General features: G+C 48.7%; 1 pseudogene; it reads left to right on the top strand.

Annotated features, from left to right (window-relative positions):
* LOC124973755 (probable RNA-binding protein 19) overlaps positions 1-12,284 on the top strand; it is a 554,767-nt pseudogene extending 542,483 nt beyond the window's left edge.
* Positions 12,285-13,529: the final 1,245 nt, after the last annotated feature.

The raw sequence follows: 13,529 nt of genomic DNA, 5'->3' as shown, positions 1-13,529 counted from the left end.
TGGGTGAACAGTCCCATCCCATCTTTTCCAGAAGAGCAGATACACGATTCTGAAGCAATAACACGTCACCAAGCAACGCAGCAAGATGGTCTCAGACCACGAGGGTTTCTTTTGCATAAAATGTGTAACCGTATGATGAAAACATGACAGATGCTGTGGGAGTAGATGGGTCGCATGTCATTTAATGCGGGCACAAAAAGTGCCTTCTGTCTAGTGTTGGGACATGACCTCGGTCCCTCCTCGAATTCCACAGCTACTCTTGGTCCTCTCCCTGCTGCACTCCAGTCAACTAAGGGCCATCCACAGTCCAGTGGGCTCACTGACGAGTCCCAGGATCTCATCCATGTCTAGATTAGCAGACATGCACACCATCATTCTGCTGCCCAGTGATGGTTGTGCAGTCTACATTGTGCTGGCTGCAGGTGACTTACACCCTGTTCAGACATGACTGCTCCCACATGTTCTGTGCTGTAGACACCTGATTCATTTCCACAGAGTCAGACCATGGAAAGGTAGCTGCTGACATTCCGGGAAGAGCAGCAGAAAAACAATGTATTCCCAGAGTAGCAGGCAGTAACGTTGGTTTAGCCTATTCTGATCACATCTGGTTAAATTGCTAGTTCCCAACTAGGGATGATTTTTCCCCCAGGGGATATTTGACAGTGACCTTTGCATTGTCACCATGGGTATGTGTGGCAGTATTATTGGCATCTGGTACATAGAGCCCAGGGATGCTGCCAAACATCCAGCAATATCCAGGGCAGCTCCCTGCCTCCTACTAAGAACTATTCGTCAATAGTTCAGAGGCTGAGGAACCCTGGAGTACATGGACAAAACTGAGTTGCAAAAAAAAAGTCCCAACCCGAGAGTCTGTGAACCATTAATGTCAGAGTAGCACACAACAGTATGAATGCTTTCTTCTCCCAACCTCCCACCTCTAAACTTCAACACAGGAATTATTTTAAACTATAGCAATTTTTCTTTCCAAGCTAAAGGATAAACTGCAAAGGATGCAAATGAGAACTAAGGAGTTTCTTTTTCCATTAATCCTGATATTATTAGAAAATTGAAAATGAAATTAAAATTAAAAAAACAAACAAGTTGTCCTTCTGGTGATACCAATTTAGCTGTGTAATTTGTGACCTATCTTGTCTGCTGACCTGCCCATACTCTGAGATCTGTGACCCACAGCTATTACTTGAGTCTCATGAAGTCCACATACTGAGTAACAGTGGTAGTCATTCATATATTTAGGAAGCTGAAAGGATGGAAACCATGAGGTTCAACACCAGTGCATGCAGAGGGACCCACTTCACCTTCTGTCGTGAGGTGCAGGTCAACAGCAATAGTGAATTTGCATCATAAAACAACCAGTGTTTCTGGGGATCCTGCACTGCTGTGTTCTCAAAGCTGCTAAACCCAGGTTCATGGTAAAACAGGGTGGCATGGTCTCTGTGCAGGCAGGAGGAACTTGGGACCTCAGCTGCAGGATGGTCCTCTATGCCTGGGGGTGGGGAATGGAGGTGCTGCTGCCCAGCCTGATTAGGAGTCTCAGGTACAGGGGGCTCCCCAGAGAGGGCTGACTCCCTGGCAGGCACACAGCAGCCTGGCAGCATAGCTTTTATTTCCCTATCCTGAGTTCTGTTCCTCTAGGTTGGGAGTTTCTCCCTGTGGAAGTGTCTGCATTCCTCCTTCCTTTAGTCTCAATCAGAAGGTTTAATAGCTAAAGTAACTGAAAAGGACCAACAACAGAAAGGCTCTGGTTTCCAGAGTAAATGTAAAAGCAGGCCCAGTCTCCATGGCAAAGAGAAAAGCTCTTTGCTGCAGCCTTTTCATAGCGTGAGCCGAGGCTGACAGCTTTCCTATAATCACCCAGTGATTTGGAGTGACTAACTATATTATAATGTTAACTATAAGATGTCTTTGAAAATACGCAGGCAAAGAAAGATGAATAAAATATGCACCTGGTTTCCCTGCTTCACTATGAATACATTATCAATTTAAGATTTCTAAAAATGTCTCTTCTATTAATTCAACCTGAAGGGGAAGGTGGTGTCCGTCCTCCAGGTCTCTGTCTTTCATTCTGTGTCTGTGCAGAAGCCTGTCTCCAGCCTGAGCCTTGTGGATGCAGGCACCACCAGGAAGCACACGGTTGGATACGCCTCACTCCATCCACTGTGCCCCAAGTGGACACCACCCAGGAGTTGCTGCTTCCTGTCAAGTGCAAGTTATGCCACATCGCACCACCTGTATACGATTGTACGAGTAGGTCCTTCATTCAGGAGGTTGCACGGCCAGGGTACACTGTGCCTCAGAGTGGGCCCCAGGGGCCTGTGGGAGGGAGCTGGGCTTGCTTCTCGACACTGAGAAGTGCCCCCAGCCCTCCTGCCCATGCTGCCTGGCTTCCCTGTCCTTCACTTAAACATGGCATGAGTTTAAATTTCAGTTGCCATCTCTGATTTAAAGTCCAAAATCTCTCTCTTGGGAAAAGTTGACCATGGGGCCTGCTGGGTTCAACATAAGCCTTCTGCTGGTAAGTTCCAGAGTTAGGCACCTGTGAGGCAGCGTCCAGAGGGAAACCATGACCTCACCACTCTTTTCTGGAGCTTCCTCTGTGGGCCCTGTCTGTCCCTCCCTCTCTGTGTTCTGTCTGCCTCTCTCACACACATATACACAAACATGCAGTTACGGATTTATATATTACGTGGCATATTTTAATTTCCTATGTATGTCGAAAAATATTACTATCAAAATGTGAAGGGAAAATACATTAATAGAGAAATGACAACTACGTTATTTTCGATTTCCGGGAAAATGTAATTATCCTCTCTTGGAGGGATACAGCTACAAAAAGAAAAATACAAATAAAAATAATTTTTACTCCATATGTCAGTTCTTCAAGAAAATAGAAAGTTTTCAACTTGTCTTTATCAGTTATAAATTTGGAGAATAAAATTTGGGAAATAAATATCATGTCATGTCCCTTAGAAATTACATTTTAAAATGCAATAAAAATAGAAAGAAGAAAATAAATCTGTAATGATGATTTAAATGTATTTATATAATTAGACATTATTCAAGACCTAAATGTAATTTTTCTAATCATTTGTTGAAAACAAATACCCCTACCCCTGCACTTAAAATTCAGGTTGTATCTATGCAAAGCCTCTTTAAGTTGCTGTTTTTCCTCTGTAAAGTGTCCCAAATGACCAAAGCAGAAAATGTACTTCCCAAAACACCAAGCCCTAACTAGAGTACTTATCTCGTGAAAGATCCTAACAGCTCAATGCAGGAAAGAAATTAGTTTTATAGGTAATAATGCTTCCTTTTATCCTTGAATTTTTTTTATTCTCAAATCTATTTGAAAAAAAAATTGTGATGTTCTTTAAAGTGAAGGCCTTTGGACACTGGACTCACCTGCAGAGTCCAGCTGAGAGTCCTGTGTCCATTGGAGCCACAATGGCCCCACTCACTTGCTGGGCTGGCATGGTCCCAGTCTCCCTGGAAAAGGGAGAACCCAGTTCCATGCTGGAAACTGCAGAACCAGTAAATATCCCGTGGCCTCCCCTAGGGTCTTGAGGAAAATCTCCCCAAGAAAAAGCTATTACCTTAAGCCCCACAGACATCATGGCTCCCTCTGTCTCAAAAGCATCAATTTATCTATCAGCCTGATCTGCCACTGCCTGTCACAGTCCTGTTCCATGCTGGGTTTTATAAATTGCATGAAGACAAAAGGCTTACTCTGCTGTAAAAAGAAGTAAGTTATAATATTGAATTTTCACTAAAATGAAAATTTTCCTGGTGCCCCTTATATATCTAAAATGGCTGTTTTCTTGCAATGAATATAATTCACTGTCTTTTCTGAAGTATAATCCCACAAGGTTTGACCAAACAAAACTGCTCTAATGATTGCAAATGGCTCAAATATTCTGTCCAGTGAGTTAAGTGATAAAAGTTTCTATGTTAAAAGAAATAAGTGGAATTTCACACATATAGTAATTTTGAAGCATCCAATTTACATAGAAATCATGGGAAAGGATCCTGGCGCCGTGTTTAACTGAATCATTACATGCATGGTGGATTTGCTAAGAAGCTCCTCCAGGCCAGGTGTGTTTCTTTTAGCATAATAAGCCCTGTATTGGAGGCTTTAAAAGCTTCAAATGTATACTTAGATTAACCTTTCTGTTTTAGGGTTCCCCCCACCTCAGGGAAAAAAAAAAAAAAACAGGCCAGAGGAGAGAGCTGGGGAGTGATTCAAAAGTCGAAGAATGCCTGCCCCACTTCTTGCACCCTTCAGCTCCTCCAAGCCTCTCCCTCCAGCACATATCCTGTCCTCCAGCCCTTCTCTTCATGGAGGCCCATGGGCAGAGCTCTTCTTACTCCACTGGCTGGAGTACCTTCTCTGATCCAGTCCTCTGGTTGCTCCATCAGACACCACTGGAATGTGTGCCTGAGCCCAGGTTTGTCTCTGGATCCCCAGAGGGCACTGCAGTGTGGCATGTCAGGAAGGTCAGGCTCTACCAGAGGACCAGGTCCAGGGCTCAGGAGGGAGCGACTTCCTGCTGAGCAGGGCCCTGCAGAGCCTGTCCAGGACAGCTCATGCCTTCATGCTCCCACTTCCGCTGGGCTGGCCTCAAGCCGCCATCTTTCACTTTCCCCAGGAATTCTCTTCTCTCGGGCTGCAGCCTCCTCGTCTCCCCTCATCTGCTGCACAGCAGCCCTAGCTGCCTCCTCCAAGAGGAGGACCTGACCATGGTCACTTGCCCTCCAGCTATAATGGTTTCCCCCTCAAAAGACATGCAGCATACATGCAAGAGCAGACCCAGGAAGTGACTGCCATGTGACTTTGGGAGGTGAGAGTGACACCACGCCTGTGACGGTGGGGTCCGTCCAGGTGTGGAGATGTCCCAACACACCCTGTCGCAGTGACCACCATGTCATGTGCCTTTCAATCTTCTGCTGGCCTCCACCTTAGGGAGCTCATCTCGGCTTGGCTTGTCGTAGCCTGAGGCAAAGCTCGAGTGCTCAGGCTGAGACGTGAGCAGTTGGGAGCAAGGGAGAGATGGGGGCTGAGTGGAGGCTGCAGGGCCTGCCCCGGGGAGGGCTGGTGGTGGGTGTTCAGGTGCAGCCAGGGGCTGAGTCAGACCCTGGGGCCAGGGCAGAGCTGTGGACCACAGCTGCCCACAGCCAGGAGGCAGCCAGCCTGGGGCAGGTGGGCCAGCAGAGCACAGGAGCTCACAGTGGACTGGGAACAAACTCCCTTTGAAAAACAGGTTGCCTCTGAGGGTCAAGATGACCAGGCCCAGGACAGGAACTTGGATGGACAAGAGGACTTCAGGAAACAGCAACATGGCCATAGAGACACCAAGGAGACCTGGCCTGGGGTCAGAGCTGCCCCTCTGCCCTGAGCCAGCAAGGCCATGATCGCTGTTGCCATTTTCTCTGCTAAAACCAAGGGGATTCCAGAGACACAGGGCCACCTTATTTCAGAAACTTCATTCTCTTGTACCAGCTGAAAAATTATGCCTGCATAATAATTAGTAAAGGACAGAAAAACAGAAAAGTGGTTAGGCTGTAGCCCACAGGAGATGCCCCATCTGTGGGTGATAGGATCACTGTGAAGGCTAAGGAGGTAATGAGGGCTGGGAAGTGCCTGGCTCCTCTTGTCCTTGGGGTCACTGCTGACCAAGCTGAGGAGAAAACACTCAGGATGGACTGGCCCAGTGTGAATAATGATGGGGGTTGGCATGCAGCAGAGCACTGAGCTCTGGAAGGTCAGCAGTGCCCTGGAAGACCCTCAGGAGCCCTCCCCTACCACCTGCCACCTGATGTCCTGGGACCTTCTCAGAAGCAGGTTCTCCTGGTCTCTTACTGCACCCCTCCTGGGCTCCCTGACCCAACAGTGGACTGGCCAGCAGTAGAAGGTGGTGGGCAGAGCCCAGGCTCCAGTGGCGGAGTGGTTCCCACATTGTTTTAGGAAAGAGAAGAGAGACAGATGGCTTTCCAATGTATCCAGGACTGTACTTAGAGAGCTGGCCAGCTTTACACCTGCCACAGATCCAGCCGGTTGGACACCTGCCAGGGACAGTGTGTAACCTGACCACAGACCCCACAGCAGGTGGCAAGGGCATGGCTGGCTACCCTTCCTGACCAGGATCTGCAGTGAGAGGAGAACCCAGCAGAGGTGGTGGAGCTACACAGCCACACAGGCAAAGAGCCAGGTCTCATCAGGTGTGAAGAACAGGGTTCAGAGGAACAGCACCCTCTGTGGAAGGCTGAAGAAAACTGAAAGCATTTCGTTCTCGTCTTTAGTGAGAATGCACACAAGACTGGCTGCAGGGAACCAAGAGAAGGGACGGGATAAAGAGGAAGCCTGCCAGAGGCACCTGGGTAAGGACTGGAAGGGAACAGGAAGATGGGACATGGGAGAGTTCAGAGAAATCACAAAGCAAGCTGGGGATTGAGGTCTTCACGGAAGCAAGCAGAGCCCACTGGTAGTAAGAAAGCTCACTGCAGACCTGGCATCCCTTCCTGGGTTCTGCTGATGGCCAGGGCAGTTCAGAGAGAAGCTCTGTTAGACGCTTGAAGGGCAGAAAGTGCAGAGAGCTCTCACGGTGATCAGAAGCCCTGCAAGATTCACCCAGCATGGGGAGGCTCCATGGCAGTTGCTGAAGCATTCAGGGTAAACTGTATGTCAGCCAAAATGGAGGGTCCCCGACTGTCACTGAGGCACATGAACCAAACCCTGAGACACATGGACCCAGCTCTGAGGTGGTGAGTGTGGGTGCAGCATTTGGTGCAGGACCCTGTGCCAGACACAAAGCACTCAGAAAGACAGTAAGGCCTTTCTAATCAGGCACAAAGTGCAACCACGAACCCATGGGACCTGTTTGGGGGACCCAGCAGGGGCTCTCCTGGCATAGATGTGCAACCATACATGCAGTTTCACAACTGATGGAAAAGCTTACCCGACGCTGAGGAACCCCCACTGGTTCTTTACTGCTGTAAAGCCCCAGACCTCACTTGACATGTTCTAGAGCATTTCCAGTGAGGAAGGACGGTCCTCCCTGGTCTTGCACAGTGAGAGCTAGTCCTGATGTTGGCAGAAAACTCCAGCAGAGCTCAGATCTTAGAAACACCAAGTATGGCCACCAGAGAAACTAGACTTCAAATTTACACATTTCAAGTCCTAGAATGAAAATACATATGCATTTAGAGATAGAGAAAGGCCAGAAGAATGTCAAGAAGTACTAGTGAGCCATGGCTGGAAAGTCCAGTGGAAATGGGCAGAAACCAAATATGTATTTAAAACTTTACCAGGGCTGGGTGTGGTGGCACATGCCCGCAATCCCAGCAACTTGGGAGGCTGAGGCAAGAGGATTGCAAGTTCAGGGAGACCCTGCCCCAAAATCAAAGGGCCAGGGATGTGGCTCAGTGGTAGAGCACCCCCGGGTTCAATCCTGATACCCCAAAACACTAAACTCCACAAGGGACCTGTGTCCCAGATGGAGAATCAGTGGCCAGTGCTTCCCTAGCTTTGTGGGCACCTTGCAAAGAGCAAAGTCAGCATGTGACCCTTATTCCTGTCACCCATCCTCATCTGGAACCTCAGGAGTTGAAAAGAAAAACCACGACTATTGTTATTTTCATCAGGAAGGTTTTCTCCTCTGCCCCTCTCTCAAACAGCAAACCACAAAGAGCCAAGAAATGTGTACTGGTGTCAAGGTAGACAGTCAGCAGCAAAATAATACTATTATGAATTTAATGAATTGCTATACATCAGCAATAATTAAAAAGCTGTTGAGAATAACCACATGACATAAAAATAAAAGTCAAAAAACATGATGAAAAATACCCTATATCCAGCAATATGTTTACTGAGGAAACAAACCAAATAAAAGCACTTTCTATTCCTAGATGAATAATCTAACATATACTGTAAGGATGTCAGTTCACCCCAAATTGACTAGCAAACCAATTAAAATTCCCGCACACACAAAAAAATCTTCCTGCATAGTTTTTGTGAACTTCACTAATGTATATGAAGCAGGATGTGGAAGTTCACATGGTTAAGGAAATAGGAAGGCTGATTCAGTGCCAGAGACAAGGCAGAGTTCAACAGAGCAGGCAAAGATAGAACCAGACTGTGCGGCCCTTTAGTGTAAGGCCACTTGCATCTTAAATCAGTGGAGACAGATTGAACCAGAATAACCGCTCAACTGTAAACAGATAAATACATTGGACCTGTAGTATACCACATATCTATATAGACTCCAGATGAATTACTACAACAGCAAAGTCATAAGAAACTAAGGAAAGAATATTTTACACATACATATCTGGTGTGGAGATGGATTTCTGTAAACATGATATCAACGTTGAAACACTAAAGAAAAATTTAATGGATTTGGCAACCTAAAATTTTCATACCATTTTCATGTTAAAAAATAGAGGAGAAAGTGATAAATTGGGAAAAACAATTAAAACATGCAGTATCCAAAAGCTGTTAATTTTCTCAATATGTAAATAATACTTGCAAATCAATAGAAAAAAGGTTATCTACATGTAAGAAAGGACTATGGATACAAATAAGCAATTCAGAAAAGACTAATAAGCAGCCTGTCACTATATGAGAACCGTTCAACCTCACCAGCTGCCAAGAGAACACAACCTAAACCTGGTGCCATTCTTTAAATGGTCACAAAAGAAGATTTTCCAAAACAAACAAAGCACTCAGGTTGTCAGCTGTTGCTAGGAATTAAGCATCATTTCCATACCTCTGTGATGAGTGTGTCCTTTTGTGTGAAATCTCAGAAGAGCTGATCTTCCATGTCTCAGGCGTGTCCTAGACCTTTACCTCTTTTGGATCAGCAATTCTAACTCCTGACTTTTCTCCTGAGGAAACAATCAAACAGACACACTCTTAAGATTTGGACCACCACGAATGTGAATTGTAAGTTTTAATATCAAACCTGGGGAAAACAATGGAGTGGTTTTAAGTGAATCAATTTAAATTAGTGACTACATTTACATAAAGGGCCTCTGTATAAATCCAAAGTCCCTGTAGTAAAGCATCTAATGACATGGGGACATGCTCATGGCATAATACTAAGTGAAAAAGGCAGGGCTCAAATTCACAGACGTTGTGATCTCCATGTAATCTTGTAAAAATGAACTTTGTCTTAGAGCCACCCTGCACTTCCTCTTCCAAGTAAATAAGTCATGTCTAACATAGTCTGAACAAAGAACATAACAGAGGCCACACAGAAGCATCCAGACCAGGGACAGTCTGAGAGGTGCCTCGGTTTGAGAGCCAAGTGCAGAGGAAGATTTCCCCTCCCAGCTGACCTTGAAGGCGTGGTGCTGGGCACCTGGGCCTCCACCTGTCTGTTCACCTGTATCTAATAAAACTCACTCCTCAGAATGAGGACTGAGATCCTTCCTAGCAAAGCATCCCACAGAGGGTGGTCACCAAGTGTCAGGTGGGATGTGCTTTGATGATGGCTGAATAGTGTTAACATGCTTAGGCACAGAAGGGGAGACCACGCAGAGGGGAGGTGTCAGGGCAGTGGGGCCACAGGAGTCCTAGTGTCTGTGGGCTGGCAGTAGCTTCAGGGAGTGGCAGAGCACCTGCCAGAGATTTCTGGGCCCCTTCACTGATCCAGCTGGAGCCCAAGGCAGGGCCTAGATGGCTTCTGCTGAGCTGAGGCTGAGATCATGCACTGAGTCCCCTGGCATATCCCAGTGTGGGTGAACACAGTCTCTCCACTGGCCCTGGCAGAGAACTCACATGCTCACAGGTAGGAGTGACCGTGTGGCCATTGCTCCCCAGAAGTGAGGTCAGTGCTGATTTCCCCGGCACCACCAGGATCTGTCAGGGCATCTCCCCGGGCCATCACTGTGCATATGTCATTTCTGATATCAGCACAAACTCAGTGTTTTCTGGAGGCCCAGCCTCTTCCTTCACCCATGCAGAGTGTGTAGCTCACAACTCTGGGGGACAGAGACACCAACTGTGGCAGGGCTCAGAGCAGGTGCTCCCTGAGGTCCCTGGCAACACTGGCTCCCTGCACCAGTGTCAGGCAAACTCTGTGCCTCCCTGAACATCAGTTCTGTGGCTCTGTGTTCTTGGCAGGGCTCATATTCTCTGGGCAGGAGGGCTGGTCGACCCTCCTCCTCTGTTCTTCACCTGCCCATCTGAGCTCCCATTTCCCACCTGGCCCCATCTGGGGCCAGATCAGGTCTGCCACAGGTCCAGGTCCTGGCAGGGGCTGGGGTCCAGCAGAGAGGGGAGCACCCCTGCCAAGGGCAGCCAGCAGTCACTAAGGATTGTCCAGGGACAGCACCAGGGATCGGCCTTGGACTGCTTCATGCCTCCGTCAACTGAGGCCCTCTGGAAATGGCTCCAAAGCCCCAGCCGCCCTAGTGTACTTCTGTGGGCTTGGTTCCCTGGCCCTGTGCTCCAGGGGAGCACCTGGACAGCATGCCCACTGAGGGACAGAGCAGAGTGGGACTGGGACACATTGGACATTTTCAGCTGGCCTATGTCCCCTGGTCACTCTCCCTCCCACTCCCACCTGACACCCACCATTCACTTTCTTTGGTTTGCTTCCTGCCTTCTCTAAAGTTCTATAAAGACCATGCATCACCACATGGGAAATTCTTCCTGCAAGTGGATTAAACATGAGTGACTCTCGGAGCCAGGTGCCTGTGCCCTGTACAGGTGTGGCCTCTCTTCTTCCCACCATTTGGCACCATGTCCAGAAAGAGGCTTGCAACCTCAAATCGTCTCCCTGGAAGGAGACAGCTGCTTCTTGCAAACTGAGTGGGGTGTTGTGGATGAGGGCTCAAAGTCGAGTCTAGGCTGGGGACACACATGGGCCAAGAGCAGCTACAACCAGCCAGAGTCTGGCAGGGCTCCCTGAGCCAGGTGAGAAGGAAGCCCAGGAAGTCTGCTGTTGCTCCACACAGAGCAGAGGCTCTGCAGGGTGGCACATCCAGGTCCTTGGAGCTGCAACTGCAGGCCTCTCTTGCGAAGCTCTTTCAAGGACTATTTTATGTGAATACTTTATTCTTTTTTCTTACAGGGGAATCTACATTACATAAGCTTGAGTCCTCCACAAACACCTCACTCCATTCTGACTATGCAATTCTAGCAACAGTTACACAAACACAGATCCAGGCCCAGGCAACAACCCAGGCCTGCCTGGTATAGACATCCTTTCCTTGCTGGCTTTACACAGTCTGTGTTCTCCAAGTTGCAGGAGTGGGAGGGTGCAGCTCAATCCAGTGCCTTGAAGTGCACTTTGGTTTCTATGATATTCAGTCAGCAAGGCACATTCCTCCTAGGGCACAGAGAATTGCGGCTGGTCCTGGTGCTGACAGGTGCTCACTGTGATGCTTCTCTACCCTCCTCTTCCTCAGAAGGAAGGTGGGTGTCGGCCAGGCTCTCTCCCCTTCTGGTGGCTAAAGTTTCCCTCCCCATCCTGCAGCATGAGATGAAAGTGAGTGTGCTGGCCACTCAGCTCAGGAGTTCTAAGGCAAAAGGTCCTGGAAACAGGTCGGCCTCTACAGCCAGCAGGGAACCCTGGTCAACCTGCACCTTGCTCACAGAAAGTAAGCTCACAAGGACGAGCTCACAGAGGCGGTGCTCACAGAGGCCTTGCTCACACAGGCCCTGCTCACAGAGTCTGTGTTTACAGAGGCCGTTCTCACAAAGTGCGTGCCCACATAGGTGATGCTCCCAGAGGCCGAGCTCAAAGAGGCCGTACGCACAAAGGCCATGCTCATAGAGGCAGTACTCACAGAGGCTGTGTTCACAGAGGTCTTGCTCACAGATGCCGAGCTCAGAGTGGCTGTGCTCACCAAGCCCGAGTTCAGAGAGGATGAGCTCACAGAGGTCTTGCCCAAAGAAGCCTTGTCTCAGGAAGAGCTCTGGAAGGACAAGCAGACAGATTCCAAGCTCAGAGAGGACTTGTTCACAGATGCCATGCTCACAGAGGCTGTGCTCACGGACACCTTGCTCAGAGACTATGCTCAGAGAGGCACTGGTCACAGAGGCTGTGCTCTCAGAGGCATAGCTCACAGAGGACTAGCTCAAAGAGGACTTGCTCACATAGATCTTGCTAACATAGGCCATACACACAGAGGCCATGCACAGAGAGGCCGAGTACACAGAGGATGGGATCACAGAAGACTTTGTCACAGAGGTCATGCTCACAGAGGCCAAGCTCACAGAGGATAAGATCGCAGAGGTCTTGCTGATAGAGGCCTTGCTCACATAGGCCTTGCTCACAGAGACCTTGCTCACAGAGGCCTTACTCACAGTGGTCATGCACACAGAGGCCTTGCTCACAGACAATGTGCTTACAGAGTCGTCCTCATAGATATCATGCTCACATAGACCATGCTAACAGATTCCGTGTTCACAGAGACCGAGCTCAGAGAGGACCAGTTCACACATGCCTTGTTCACAGAGGCCGTGTTCAGATGTCACGTTCCCAGAGGCCTAACTCACATAGGACTAGATCACAGAGGCCTTGCTCACTTAGGCCTTTCTCACGTAGGCCATGTTCACAGATGCTGTGCTCAGAGAGGCTGTGCCTCCAGAGGCTGTGTTCACAGAGGCTGAGATCAGTCAGATGAGCTCGCAGAGGCCTTGCTCACAGAGGCCTTGTCTTAGGCCGATCTGAGAAAGGACCAGCTCACAGATTCCATGCTCACGGACACCATGCTCGCAAAATCTGTGCTTACAGAGGCTGAGCTCAGAGAGTCCGTGCTCACAGAGGCCATGCTCACAGAGTCTGAGTTCACAGAGCACTAGATCACAGAGGTCTTGCTCACAGAGGCCTTTCTTCATAGCAGCCATGCTCACAGAGGCCGTGCTCACAGATGCCATGCTCATAGAGGCCTTGTCTCAGACTGAGTTCAGAAAAGATGAACTCACAGAGTCCACGCTCACAGTGACCTTGCTCAGAGAGGACGTGTTCACAGACCCTGTGCTCACAGAAGCCTTGCTCACAGAGGCCATGTTCATAGAGGCCGTGCTCATGGAGAACCTGCTCACAGAGGGCTTACTCACAGAAGTCTTACAGAGGCCATGCTCACAGAGGCCAAGTTCGAAGAGGATGAGATTGCAGAGGCCTTGCTGATAGAGGCCTTGCTCAGAGAGGCTTGCCTATGGAGGCATTGTCTCAGTCAGAGCACAAAATGACGAGCTCACAGATTCCATGCACACAGATTCCTTACTCACAAAGGACTTGCTCATAGACGCTGTGCTCTCAAAGCTCGTGCTCACAGAGGTCATGCTCACAGAGGTTGTACTCATGGAGATCTTGCTCACAGTATCTCTGCTCACAGAGGCCGAGCCCACAGAGGGCTTTGTCACAGAAGCCATGGTCTTAGAGGCCAAGAAACAGAGGATGAGATCCCAGAGACCTTGCTGATAGAGGCCTTGCTCACAGAGGCCATGCTCACAGAGTCCTTGCTCACAGAGTCCACATTCACAGACTTCAGAGCTCACAGAGGCG

The sequence above is a fragment of the Sciurus carolinensis genome, unplaced genomic scaffold (genome assembly GCF_902686445.1).
Source record: "Sciurus carolinensis unplaced genomic scaffold, mSciCar1.2, whole genome shotgun sequence".
In the NCBI taxonomy this organism is placed as follows: Eukaryota; Metazoa; Chordata; class Mammalia; order Rodentia; family Sciuridae; genus Sciurus; species Sciurus carolinensis.
Note: the sequence above shows the minus strand (reverse complement) of the source record. Positions and strands in the feature narration are given on the sequence as shown.